Source organism: Ambystoma mexicanum, unplaced genomic scaffold (genome assembly GCF_040938575.1).
Source record: "Ambystoma mexicanum isolate Mex_15411 unplaced genomic scaffold, UKY_AmexF1_1 Mex_scaf46, whole genome shotgun sequence".
Taxonomy (NCBI): domain Eukaryota; kingdom Metazoa; phylum Chordata; class Amphibia; order Caudata; family Ambystomatidae; genus Ambystoma; species Ambystoma mexicanum.
In genome coordinates this window covers 446992-459462 of record NW_027182462.1, presented here as the reverse complement: position 1 = coordinate 459462, position 12471 = coordinate 446992, and the positions used below count along the sequence as shown (strand labels likewise).

The window sequence follows — 12471 nt, the reverse complement described above, 5'->3', positions numbered from 1 at the left end:
ATATGCATGTTAGTTGATTAAGAAGGACACAAACAAGGTTGTCGTGTTACTGGCAGGAATGCAATCTGCTGTGCTTGACTACCCTTTGAGCCAGAATCCGGATAGAAATTTAAAAAAGCAAAGGTAATATCCATATTGTCTCTCTGCTGCCATGTACATGTTTTTTTCAACTTTCACGCATCACATCTCCTCATTAGTCACCCTAAAATTGCACGGAATACGCACAAATTAGCTGCTCCTCAAAAAATCGGCCAGAAAAAAACAGGTCAAATCACAATCATATACATACATTCTCACACACCCTTCAAATATGTCTACCCAGTAAACATCATGTTGTGTGCTCGTTGTGTTGCTGTTATGCGTCGTAACCTGAGGGGCTCTGTAGCTCAGTGGCAGAGCACTGGTCTTGTAAACCAGGGGTCGTGAGTTCGATCCTCATCAGGGCCTCCAAATGGTAATTTTCTTGAACATTGTTGAATAGGAACTGATATTGCACATTGTACCTGTGCAACCTTTTACCAATGGATTCGGGCCTATAACAAAGCCACAAGCGCAAGGTGTCTGAATAGTCTGTGGGGAAGGTCGGCTTTCTGGACCTAATTTCTTCAAGAAAAAGACCTTGATAATTTTGTGATGACAGATGCAGATGATCACGGTGAAGCCCTTACTCTATTGAACAGTACAGCGGTTCTGGGTTGCACGCCTTTCTCTATTTTCAGGGACGTTGATGTGGCAAAATTTAATTGGAAAAGGGTTATTGCCATCACTCACTATTTAAATTCAATGACATCACAGGAAGCAGCAGCATCTGAACTTTGATCTTGGCTGGAAACGTTGAATGATGCCAAACACTGGGAAACTGGAGCTTGCGTTATGCTGGTTTTACTACTAATGGTGTGCCATACGGAAGCTCAAGCACCTTCCTCTGGATTAGTGTTGTGAACCCTCCAGGAGCTCTTGTTATATTTTTCTGAACTTCAACTTGATGTGTTTATCTATCAATGGCCGGGTAAGGAAGAACGAGTCAACGATCTTGTTTCTATTATGACAAACATGATCTATTTTTCACTGACTTTGCACCACCATTGTTTTATCTCTTCTTTAAGCATGGGATTCGAGCACCGTTCCCAAACAGACAAGGTGGCCGAGTGGTTAAGGCGATGGACTGCTAATCCATTGTGCTCTGCACGCGTGGGTTCGAATCCCACCTTCGTCGTATTTTTTCTTTATAGTCTGCATTTAAACATAGACCAAAGTCTTTCAACCTCCCTGTGAAAGACAGGAATGAGTACAGATATGGAAATAGAGATGTAAAAATAAGTTCATTGGTGCAGGCGGAGAATGAAATTAGTCAAAGACTTTCCTCGTAGGTTTCCATTCTTTACTATTATAGGAGCCAAAATCAGCGCAGTTAGTAAACTCCCAAGCTTACATCCCAAATTCTTTTTTCTTTTAGTTGTCTGCCTTTTACATGTTCCTTTTGCCATCATTCTGACCTGCTATCTAAACTCATGAACCTGTTCAGCATCCTACTCAATACATACATACCCGTAAAAGTACATACTCAAACGCATACCGACAATGTATCACCAACATAAGCACACACGCTTTCGCAAATCAGATGTATGATGACGTACTGAACACATGCAGAGATATACAGCCATTTTTACACAACCAGAAATTCATATACCTGGAGATCTACCTAGGTAAAAACCATGGTTTCTTTGCACTTTCTGTTGTTGGCTGTGAGCAAGCAGCAGGTGGCCTTGTAGCTCAGTGGCAGAGCACTGGTCTCGTAAACCAGGGGTCATGAGTTCAAACCTCATCAGGGCCTCGGGCGGATTATTTTCAAAAAGCACGGGGAAGAGAAGCCAGAGTTGCACCATCTACAGAGAACCTTTTATGACGGGATGCATCCTCATAATTGAAGTCTTCCACAGAAGGAGTGAAATAGAGTTCGAGAGGAAGGCCTAATGTTTTCAGGCAAAGACTGACAAAAACCTTGCAATGTCGCATGTAGCTGCTTTGGTGAAAAGACTGTTCAAGTTCACAATGCAACGGAGGGGTGTTCCCCATCTCCATACAATCATCTCTTTGATAATGTAAACGTGCCAGGCGTGTTGAAAGACAAAGACAGACACAACCGCACATACCAGTTGAAGAAAGACAGCCAGCAAACACATTTGTATAGAGGTAAGCAAGCCTCAATTAGAGATGTGAGTCCCTCCGTTTCTGCGGGAGTCCACAAGTTTAATAAAAAATGAACACATATCTTTCATGTTCTAATGATTACCAATCTTTCTGATTAGCTCTGCATAGCTCCAATGGCTATGTGTGTGTGTGTGTGTGTATGTGCCCGTGTGTGTAGGGGAAGGGGTCGGTAGATGTGTTCACGCAGAGCAAGTTGCATACATCGCCAACAGCCATTCTCTCCTGCTCCTGTGCATCCAGTTCGGAAGCGAACCCACCCAATTGTTCTATATGTCTGCTACCCTGACCGCATTCACACATCATTGGCTATTAGTATGCAGCTTGTGGGCGCTGTCAATGGGATATAAGCACCATTCCCCATGTCTGCAATAGCTAGACCAGATTCTGAGGTATGATGAGCAGGGGTCCAGGCACTTCGCCTGACGAACGCCGGGCTTAGCCCTGCCGGGCCTAGCCCTGAGGGGCCTAACTGGGCATGGCCCTGTGTAAGGTAGGGTGAGCAGGGGACCACTTGCAACTAACCTTCGGCACCAATCAGGCATGGAGAGGTCTGTGCAAATGCCCAGCCCTTTAGCAATCTCGATCTGCAAAACCTTCAACTCCTAATTCTCATGGCTCCCAGAAGCCCTAGCCCATATGCAAATGAGGCGAGTTCCTATCAGCATCCTTGTTCTGCTTGATTTTATCAAAGTGACTGCCTGATTAGTGAAAGGGTATTTATTCTCAGAGGTTTGCTTCAAAGGCGATAATGCAGTAAATAGACAACATTATTCTTTGTAAGTTGATATTGTCTCCTGGATCCTACTCCAGTAACCCTTTTTCTACCTTTACAAATGTCTTCCGTAAGTGGTGCTCAGCAGAAAATGGAGTATAATAACAGTTGACATTTTTTATTTTCTGTTCTATTTTCAAAAACCCTCCGTAGCTGTATTTAAAGCGCAAACACCCCATAAATAACTTGCAATGAGTATTCCATGTCTAAAAGGCAGAGGAGCTGTCATACAACATTAACTGACAATCAAGGAAACCTTGAGGTGAACCAAAAAATGTCCAGAACATTTATTGGTTCAATAATTCAGTTTTGAGGTGAATTAGTAAAAAGTTCCAAAGTTGCTCCAGGTGAGGCTTGAACTCACAACCTCGGCATTGCTCACTGCATGTACTGCTGTATAAGTACCGCGCGCTAACCGATTGCGCCACTGGAGCTGCTGTGTTTTGGTTTTCGACATGAAACTACACCCACAAACACACACACAAGTGTACAAAAGCACCCACAAGCTCTGGCATTGTCTTTTTAGCTGACACCAAATTATGGGTGCCTTGTAGTGCCCATATTGTGCCACTGGAGCTTACCTTTTAGCCTGATATACACTTTGCCACTGATGTTCAGCCAATGGTGCAGTCAAATGTCCCTTCTACATTTTTGTCATGCTGCAGGCAGTGCCACTGGAGCCAGCATGATGCTCTTCCTCATATTCAACACGTGTCAATTGAAACACCTCCCAATGTCATCTTGGCGATGCCTATAAACACCCCAGGACTTTGATGAATTTTTCTCAACAGCAAGTGAGGCAGTTTTCCTGCAAACGGCTGGATGTACCTCAACAAGGAACGCATTGTGGTTCTATTTTGAAGATGTTTGTGTTATTACCTGTAAAGACTTGAATGCCTAACATAATCCCTGTAGACGAGGTGGCCGAGTGGTTAAGGCGATGGACTGCTAATCTGCTGTACACGCGTGGTTTCGAATCCCACCTTTGTCGATTTTAACTTTTGAAATCTTTTTTAAACATCTGCATTGCTCTAAGCACCATTGCCATTGGCTTTCAAAGAACATACAGACAAAAGTGAAAATATGCATGTTAGTTGATTAAGAAGGACACAAACAAGGTTGTCGTGTTACTGGCAGGAATGCAATCTGCTGTGCTTGACTACCCTTTGAGCCAGAATCCGGATAGAAATTTAAAAAAGCAAAGGTAATATCCATATTGTCTCTCTGCTGCCATGTACATGTTTTTTTCAACTTTCACGCATCACATCTCCTCATTAGTCACCCTAAAATTGCACGGAATACGCACAAATTAGCTGCTCCTCAAAAAATCGGCCAGAAAAAAACAGGTCAAATCACAATCATATACATACATTCTCACACACCCTTCAAATATGTCTACCCAGTAAACATCATGTTGTGTGCTCGTTGTGTTGCTGTTATGCGTCGTAACCTGAGGGGCTCTGTAGCTCAGTGGCAGAGCACTGGTCTTGTAAACCAGGGGTCGTGAGTTCGATCCTCATCAGGGCCTCCAAATGGTAATTTTCTTGAACATTGTTGAATAGGAACTGATATTGCACATTGTACCTGTGCAACCTTTTACCAATGGATTCGGGCCTATAACAAAGCCACAAGCGCAAGGTGTCTGAATAGTCTGTGGGGAAGGTCGGCTTTCTGGACCTAATTTCTTCAAGAAAAAGACCTTGATAATTTTGTGATGACAGATGCAGATGATCACGGTGAAGCCCTTACTCTATTGAACAGTACAGCGGTTCTGGGTTGCACGCCTTTCTCTATTTTCAGGGACGTTGATGTGGCAAAATTTAATTGGAAAAGGGTTATTGCCATCACTCACTATTTAAATTCAATGACATCACAGGAAGCAGCAGCATCTGAACTTTGATCTTGGCTGGAAACGTTGAATGATGCCAAACACTGGGAAACTGGAGCTTGCGTTATGCTGGTTTTACTACTAATGGTGTGCCATACGGAAGCTCAAGCACCTTCCTCTGGATTAGTGTTGTGAACCCTCCAGGAGCTCTTGTTATATTTTTCTGAACTTCAACTTGATGTGTTTATCTATCAATGGCCGGGTAAGGAAGAACGAGTCAACGATCTTGTTTCTATTATGACAAACATGATCTATTTTTCACTGACTTTGCACCACCATTGTTTTATCTCTTCTTTAAGCATGGGATTCGAGCACCGTTCCCAAACAGACGAGGTGGCCGAGTGGTTAAGGCGATGGACTGCTAATCCATTGTGCTCTGCACGCGTGGGTTCGAATCCCACCTTCGTCGTATTTTTTCTTTATAGTCTGCATTTAAACATAGACCAAAGTCTTTCAACCTCCCTGTGAAAGACAGGAATGAGTACAGATATAGAAATAGAGATGTAAAAATAAGTTCATTGGTGCAGGCGGAGAATGAAATTAGTCAAAGACTTTCCTCGTAGGTTTCCATTCTTTACTATTATAGGAGCCAAAATCAGCGCAGTTAGTAAACTCCCAAGCTTACATCCCAAATTCTTTTTTCTTTTAGTTGTCTGCCTTTTACATGTTCCTTTTGCCATCATTCTGACCTGCTATCTAAACTCATGAACCTGTTCAGCATCCTACTCAATACATACATACCCGTAAAAGTACATACTCAAACGCATACCGACAATGTATCACCAACATAAGCACACACGCTTTCGCAAATCAGATGTATGATGACGTACTGAACACATGCAGAGATATACAGCCATTTTTACACAACCAGAAATTCATATACCTGGAGATCTACCTAGGTAAAAACCATGGTTTCTTTGCACTTTCTGTTGTTGGCTGTGAGCAAGCAGCAGGTGGCCTTGTAGCTCAGTGGCAGAGCACTGGTCTCGTAAACCAGGGGTCATGAGTTCAAACCTCATCAGGGCCTCGGGCGGATTATTTTCAAAAAGCACGGGGAAGAGAAGCCAGAGTTGCACCATCTACAGAGAACCTTTTATGACGGGATGCATCCTCATAATTGAAGTCTTCCACAGAAGGAGTGAAATAGAGTTCGAGAGGAAGGCCTAATGTTTTCAGGCAAAGACTGACAAAAACCTTGCAATGTCGCATGTAGCTGCTTTGGTGAAAAGACTGTTCAAGTTCACAATGCAACGGAGGGGTGTTCCCCATCTCCATACAATCATCTCTTTGATAATGTAAACGTGCCAGGCGTGTTGAAAGACAAAGACAGACACAACCGCACATACCAGTTGAAGAAAGACAGCCAGCAAACACATTTGTATAGAGGTAAGCAAGCCTCAATTAGAGATGTGAGTCCCTCCGTTTCTGCGGGAGTCCACAAGTTTAATAAAAAATGAACACATATCTTTCATGTTCTAATGATTACCAATCTTTCTGATTAGCTCTGCATAGCTCCAATGGCTATGTGTGTGTGTGTGTGTGTATGTGCCCGTGTGTGTAGGGGAAGGGGTCGGTAGATGTGTTCACGCAGAGCAAGTTGCATACATCGCCAACAGCCATTCTCTCCTGCTCCTGTGCATCCAGTTCGGAAGCGAACCCACCCAATTGTTCTATATGTCTGCTACCCTGACCGCATTCACACATCATTGGCTATTAGTATGCAGCTTGTGGGCGCTGTCAATGGGATATAAGCACCATTCCCCATGTCTGCAATAGCTAGACCAGATTCTGAGGTATGATGAGCAGGGGTCCAGGCACTTCGCCTGACGAACGCCGGGCTTAGCCCTGCCGGGCCTAGCCCTGAGGGGCCTAACTGGGCATGGCCCTGTGTAAGGTAGGGTGAGCAGGGGACCACTTGCAACTAACCTTCGGCACCAATCAGGCATGGAGAGGTCTGTGCAAATGCCCAGCCCTTTAGCAATCTCGATCTGCAAAACCTTCAACTCCTAATTCTCATGGCTCCCAGAAGCCCTAGCCCATATGCAAATGAGGCGAGTTCCTATCAGCATCCTTGTTCTGCTTGATTTTATCAAAGTGACTGCCTGATTAGTGAAAGGGTATTTATTCTCAGAGGTTTGCTTCAAAGGCGATAATGCAGTAAATAGACAACATTATTCTTTGTAAGTTGATATTGTCTCCTGGATCCTACTCCAGTAACCCTTTTTCTACCTTTACAAATGTCTTCCGTAAGTGGTGCTCAGCAGAAAATGGAGTATAATAACAGTTGACATTTTTTATTTTCTGTTCTATTTTCAAAAACCCTCCGTAGCTGTATTTAAAGCGCAAACACCCCATAAATAACTTGCAATGAGTATTCCATGTCTAAAAGGCAGAGGAGCTGTCATACAACATTAACTGACAATCAAGGAAACCTTGAGGTGAACCAAAAAATGTCCAGAACATTTATTGGTTCAATAATTCAGTTTTGAGGTGAATTAGTAAAAAGTTCCAAAGTTGCTCCAGGTGAGGCTTGAACTCACAACCTCGGCATTGCTCACTGCATGTACTGCTGTATAAGTACCGCGCGCTAACCGATTGCGCCACTGGAGCTGCTGTGTTTTGGTTTTCGACATGAAACTACACCCACAAACACACACACAAGTGTACAAAAGCACCCACAAGCTCTGGCATTGTCTTTTTAGCTGACACCAAATTATGGGTGCCTTGTAGTGCCCATATTGTGCCACTGGAGCTTACCTTTTAGCCTGATATACACTTTGCCACTGATGTTCAGCCAATGGTGCAGTCAAATGTCCCTTCTACATTTTTGTCATGCTGCAGGCAGTGCCACTGGAGCCAGCATGATGCTCTTCCTCATATTCAACACGTGTCAATTGAAACACCTCCCAATGTCATCTTGGCGATGCCTATAAACACCCCAGGACTTTGATGAATTTTTCTCAACAGCAAGTGAGGCAGTTTTCCTGCAAACGGCTGGATGTACCTCAACAAGGAACGCATTGTGGTTCTATTTTGAAGATGTTTGTGTTATTACCTGTAAAGACTTGAATGCCTAACATAATCCCTGTAGACGAGGTGGCCGAGTGGTTAAGGCGATGGACTGCTAATCTGCTGTACACGCGTGGTTTCGAATCCCACCTTTGTCGATTTTAACTTTTGAAATCTTTTTTAAACATCTGCATTGCTCTAAGCACCATTGCCATTGGCTTTCAAAGAACATACAGACAAAAGTGAAAATATGCATGTTAGTTGATTAAGAAGGACACAAACAAGGTTGTCGTGTTACTGGCAGGAATGCAATCTGCTGTGCTTGACTACCCTTTGAGCCAGAATCCGGATAGAAATTTAAAAAAGCAAAGGTAATATCCATATTGTCTCTCTGCTGCCATGTACATGTTTTTTTCAACTTTCACGCATCACATCTCCTCATTAGTCACCCTAAAATTGCACGGAATACGCACAAATTAGCTGCTCCTCAAAAAATCGGCCAGAAAAAAACAGGTCAAATCACAATCATATACATACATTCTCACACACCCTTCAAATATGTCTACCCAGTAAACATCATGTTGTGTGCTCGTTGTGTTGCTGTTATGCGTCGTAACCTGAGGGGCTCTGTAGCTCAGTGGCAGAGCACTGGTCTTGTAAACCAGGGGTCGTGAGTTCGATCCTCATCAGGGCCTCCAAATGGTAATTTTCTTGAACATTGTTGAATAGGAACTGATATTGCACATTGTACCTGTGCAACCTTTTACCAATGGATTCGGGCCTATAACAAAGCCACAAGCGCAAGGTGTCTGAATAGTCTGTGGGGAAGGTCGGCTTTCTGGACCTAATTTCTTCAAGAAAAAGACCTTGATAATTTTGTGATGACAGATGCAGATGATCACGGTGAAGCCCTTACTCTATTGAACAGTACAGCGGTTCTGGGTTGCACGCCTTTCTCTATTTTCAGGGACGTTGATGTGGCAAAATTTAATTGGAAAAGGGTTATTGCCATCACTCACTATTTAAATTCAATGACATCACAGGAAGCAGCAGCATCTGAACTTTGATCTTGGCTGGAAACGTTGAATGATGCCAAACACTGGGAAACTGGAGCTTGCGTTATGCTGGTTTTACTACTAATGGTGTGCCATACGGAAGCTCAAGCACCTTCCTCTGGATTAGTGTTGTGAACCCTCCAGGAGCTCTAGTTATATTTTTCTGAACTTCAACTTGATGTGTTTATCTATCAATGGCCGGGTAAGGAAGAACGAGTCAACGATCTTGTTTCTATTATGACAAACATGATCTATTTTTCACTGACTTTGCACCACCATTGTTTTATCTCTTCTTTAAGCATGGGATTCGAGCACCGTTCCCAAACAGACGAGGTGGCCGAGTGGTTAAGGCGATGGACTGCTAATCCATTGTGCTCTGCACGCGTGGGTTCGAATCCCACCTTCGTCGTATTTTTTCTTTATAGTCTGCATTTAAACATAGACCAAAGTCTTTCAACCTCCCTGTGAAAGACAGGAATGAGTACAGATATGGAAATAGAGATGTAAAAATAAGTTCATTGGTGCAGGCGGAGAATGAAATTAGTCAAAGACTTTCCTCGTAGGTTTCCATTCTTTACTATTATAGGAGCCAAAATCAGCGCAGTTAGTAAACTCCCAAGCTTACATCCCAAATTCTTTTTTCTTTTAGTTGTCTGCCTTTTACATGTTCCTTTTGCCATCATTCTGACCTGCTATCTAAACTCATGAACCTGTTCAGCATCCTACTCAATACATACATACCCGTAAAAGTACATACTCAAACGCATACCGACAATGTATCACCAACATAAGCACACACGCTTTCGCAAATCAGATGTATGATGACGTACTGAACACATGCAGAGATATACAGCCATTTTTACACAACCAGAAATTCATATACCTGGAGATCTACCTAGGTAAAAACCATGGTTTCTTTGCACTTTCTGTTGTTGGCTGTGAGCAAGCAGCAGGTGGCCTTGTAGCTCAGTGGCAGAGCACTGGTCTCGTAAACCAGGGGTCATGAGTTCAAACCTCATCAGGGCCTCGGGCGGATTATTTTCAAAAAGCACGGGGAAGAGAAGCCAGAGTTGCACCATCTACAGAGAACCTTTTATGACGGGATGCATCCTCATAATTGAAGTCTTCCACAGAAGGAGTGAAATAGAGTTCGAGAGGAAGGCCTAATGTTTTCAGGCAAAGACTGACAAAAACCTTGCAATGTCGCATGTAGCTGCTTTGGTGAAAAGACTGTTCAAGTTCACAATGCAACGGAGGGGTGTTCCCCATCTCCATACAATCATCTCTTTGATAATGTAAACGTGCCAGGCGTGTTGAAAGACAAAGACAGACACAACCGCACATACCAGTTGAAGAAAGACAGCCAGCAAACACATTTGTATAGAGGTAAGCAAGCCTCAATTAGAGATGTGAGTCCCTCCGTTTCTGCGGGAGTCCACAAGTTTAATAAAAAATGAACACATATCTTTCATGTTCTAATGATTACCAATCTTTCTGATTAGCTCTGCATAGCTCCAATGGCTATGTGTGTGTGTGTGTGTGTATGTGCCCGTGTGTGTAGGGGAAGGGGTCGGTAGATGTGTTCACGCAGAGCAAGTTGCATACATCGCCAACAGCCATTCTCTCCTGCTCCTGTGCATCCAGTTCGGAAGCGAACCCACCCAATTGTTCTATATGTCTGCTACCCTGACCGCATTCACACATCATTGGCTATTAGTATGCAGCTTGTGGGCGCTGTCAATGGGATATAAGCACCATTCCCCATGTCTGCAATAGCTAGACCAGATTCTGAGGTATGATGAGCAGGGGTCCAGGCACTTCGCCTGACAAACGCCGGGCTTAGCCCTGCCGGGCCTAGCCCTGAGGGGCCTAACTGGGCATGGCCCTGTGTAAGGTAGGGTGAGCAGGGGACCACTTGCAACTAACCTTCGGCACCAATCAGGCATGGAGAGGTCTGTGCAAATGCCCAGCCCTTTAGCAATCTCGATCTGCAAAACCTTCAACTCCTAATTCTCATGGCTCCCAGAAGCCCTAGCCCATATGCAAATGAGGCGAGTTCCTATCAGCATCCTTGTTCTGCTTGATTTTATCAAAGTGACTGCCTGATTAGTGAAAGGGTATTTATTCTCAGAGGTTTGCTTCAAAGGCGATAATGCAGTAAATAGACAACATTATTCTTTGTAAGTTGATATTGTCTCCTGGATCCTACTCCAGTAACCCTTTTTCTACCTTTACAAATGTCTTCCGTAAGTGGTGCTCAGCAGAAAATGGAGTATAATAACAGTTGACATTTTTTATTTTCTGTTCTATTTTCAAAAACCCTCCGTAGCTGTATTTAAAGCGCAAACACCCCATAAATAACTTGCAATGAGTATTCCATGTCTAAAAGGCAGAGGAGCTGTCATACAACATTAACTGACAATCAAGGAAACCTTGAGGTGAACCAAAAAATGTCCAGAACATTTATTGGTTCAATAATTCAGTTTTGAGGTGAATTAGTAAAAAGTTCCAAAGTTGCTCCAGGTGAGGCTTGAACTCACAACCTCGGCATTGCTCACTGCATGTACTGCTGTATAAGTACCGCGCGCTAACCGATTGCGCCACTGGAGCTGCTGTGTTTTGGTTTTCGACATGAAACTACACCCACAAACACACACACAAGTGTACAAAAGCACCCACAAGCTCTGGCATTGTCTTTTTAGCTGACACCAAATTATGGGTGCCTTGTAGTGCCCATATTGTGCCACTGGAGCTTACCTTTTAGCCTGATATACACTTTGCCACTGATGTTCAGCCAATGGTGCAGTCAAATGTCCCTTCTACATTTTTGTCATGCTGCAGGCAGTGCCACTGGAGCCAGCATGATGCTCTTCCTCATATTCAACACGTGTCAATTGAAACACCTCCCAATGTCATCTTGGCGATGCCTATAAACACCCCAGGACTTTGATGAATTTTTCTCAACAGCAAGTGAGGCAGTTTTCCTGCAAACGGCTGGATGTACCTCAACAAGGAACGCATTGTGGTTCTATTTTGAAGATGTTTGTGTTATTACCTGTAAAGACTTGAATGCCTAACATAATCCCTGTAGACGAGGTGGCCGAGTGGTTAAGGCGATGGACTGCTAATCTGCTGTACACGCGTGGTTTCGAATCCCACCTTTGTCGATTTTAACTTTTGAAATCTTTTTTAAACATCTGCATTGCTCTAAGCACCATTGCCATTGGCTTTCAAAGAACATACAGACAAAAGTGAAAATATGCATGTTAGTTGATTAAGAAGGACACAAACAAGGTTGTCGTGTTACTGGCAGGAATGCAATCTGCTGTGCTTGACTACCCTTTGAGCCAGAATCCGGATAGAAATTTAAAAAAGCAAAGGTAATATCCATATTGTCTCTCTGCTGCCATGTACATGTTTTTTTCAACTTTCACGCATCACATCTCCTCATTAGTCACCCTAAAATTGCACGGAATACGCACAAATTAGCTGCTCCTCAAAAAATCGGCCAGAAAAAAACAGGTCAAATCACAATC

General features: G+C 43.4%; 12 non-coding genes across 12 annotated transcripts; 9 read left to right on the top strand and 3 right to left on the bottom strand.

The window, feature by feature from the left end:
• The first annotated feature begins 375 nt into the window (after positions 1-375).
• TRNAT-UGU (transfer RNA threonine (anticodon UGU)) lies at positions 376-447 on the top strand. The gene has a single exon. It is a non-coding gene; the product is annotated as a tRNA-Thr (tRNA).
• Positions 448-1134: 687 nt separating this feature from the next.
• Positions 1135-1216, top strand: TRNAS-GCU (transfer RNA serine (anticodon GCU)). The gene has a single exon. It is a non-coding gene; the product is annotated as a tRNA-Ser (tRNA).
• Positions 1217-1762: 546 nt separating this feature from the next.
• Positions 1763-1834, top strand: TRNAT-CGU (transfer RNA threonine (anticodon CGU)). Its single transcript has one exon. It is a non-coding gene; the product is annotated as a tRNA-Thr (tRNA).
• A 1488-nt stretch (positions 1835-3322) lies between these two features.
• TRNAI-UAU (transfer RNA isoleucine (anticodon UAU)) lies at positions 3323-3417 on the bottom strand. The gene is made up of 2 exons: positions 3380-3417; positions 3323-3358 (listed from the first exon to the last, which is right to left on the bottom strand). It is a non-coding gene; the product is annotated as a tRNA-Ile (tRNA).
• A 1022-nt stretch (positions 3418-4439) lies between these two features.
• On the top strand, positions 4440-4511 carry TRNAT-UGU (transfer RNA threonine (anticodon UGU)). The gene has a single exon. It is a non-coding gene; the product is annotated as a tRNA-Thr (tRNA).
• Positions 4512-5198: 687 nt separating this feature from the next.
• Positions 5199-5280, top strand: TRNAS-GCU (transfer RNA serine (anticodon GCU)). The gene has a single exon. It is a non-coding gene; the product is annotated as a tRNA-Ser (tRNA).
• A 546-nt stretch (positions 5281-5826) lies between these two features.
• Positions 5827-5898, top strand: TRNAT-CGU (transfer RNA threonine (anticodon CGU)). The gene has a single exon. It is a non-coding gene; the product is annotated as a tRNA-Thr (tRNA).
• Positions 5899-7386: 1488 nt separating this feature from the next.
• Positions 7387-7481, bottom strand: TRNAI-UAU (transfer RNA isoleucine (anticodon UAU)). Its single transcript has 2 exons — positions 7444-7481; positions 7387-7422 (listed from the first exon to the last, which is right to left on the bottom strand). It is a non-coding gene; the product is annotated as a tRNA-Ile (tRNA).
• Positions 7482-8503: 1022 nt separating this feature from the next.
• On the top strand, positions 8504-8575 carry TRNAT-UGU (transfer RNA threonine (anticodon UGU)). Its single transcript has one exon. It is a non-coding gene; the product is annotated as a tRNA-Thr (tRNA).
• Positions 8576-9262: 687 nt separating this feature from the next.
• TRNAS-GCU (transfer RNA serine (anticodon GCU)) lies at positions 9263-9344 on the top strand. The gene has a single exon. It is a non-coding gene; the product is annotated as a tRNA-Ser (tRNA).
• Positions 9345-9890: 546 nt separating this feature from the next.
• TRNAT-CGU (transfer RNA threonine (anticodon CGU)) lies at positions 9891-9962 on the top strand. Its single transcript has one exon. It is a non-coding gene; the product is annotated as a tRNA-Thr (tRNA).
• Positions 9963-11450: 1488 nt separating this feature from the next.
• On the bottom strand, positions 11451-11545 carry TRNAI-UAU (transfer RNA isoleucine (anticodon UAU)). Its single transcript has 2 exons — positions 11508-11545; positions 11451-11486 (listed from the first exon to the last, which is right to left on the bottom strand). It is a non-coding gene; the product is annotated as a tRNA-Ile (tRNA).
• Positions 11546-12471: the final 926 nt, after the last annotated feature.